The sequence below is a fragment of the Penaeus monodon genome, chromosome 27 (assembly GCF_015228065.2).
Source record: "Penaeus monodon isolate SGIC_2016 chromosome 27, NSTDA_Pmon_1, whole genome shotgun sequence".
Classification (NCBI taxonomy): Eukaryota; Metazoa; Arthropoda; class Malacostraca; order Decapoda; family Penaeidae; genus Penaeus; species Penaeus monodon.
In genome coordinates, this window is record NC_051412.1 from 15,199,229 (window position 1) to 15,199,640 (window position 412).

A 412-nucleotide genomic window follows, 5' to 3' on the forward strand; every position below is an offset into this window, starting at 1 on the left:
CTTAGGCTTTTAACTGTGCTGGTCACTCACAGGAAACCACAGATGCTTATGTGTTGCACCTCTCACAGACAAGTATGAGTAAAACATCTTCAGTGTACTTTGGAATCTTGTTGGTGGAACATATATGACCACCAAAAAATAGATACATTTCAGGGAAAGTACTATTGGTGAGATGCAAACCCTAAATACCAGGGTTTGATCATCCCAGGAAGACTTCTAATCTTGCTTTGAACTTTGTGAAACTGTAGTGGGGTTTAACATTTGTATTTCAGCCTGGGTAGTGAAGAAAGCAATTCTTGGGGTCTTAGAGGAAATAGCCTGTGAGCTGAACAGAAATATCACATACCACCTTGAAGCTATCAATCCATTTTATGAAAACATTCCTCCCTTCACAAGGGAACTCTTCGATAGG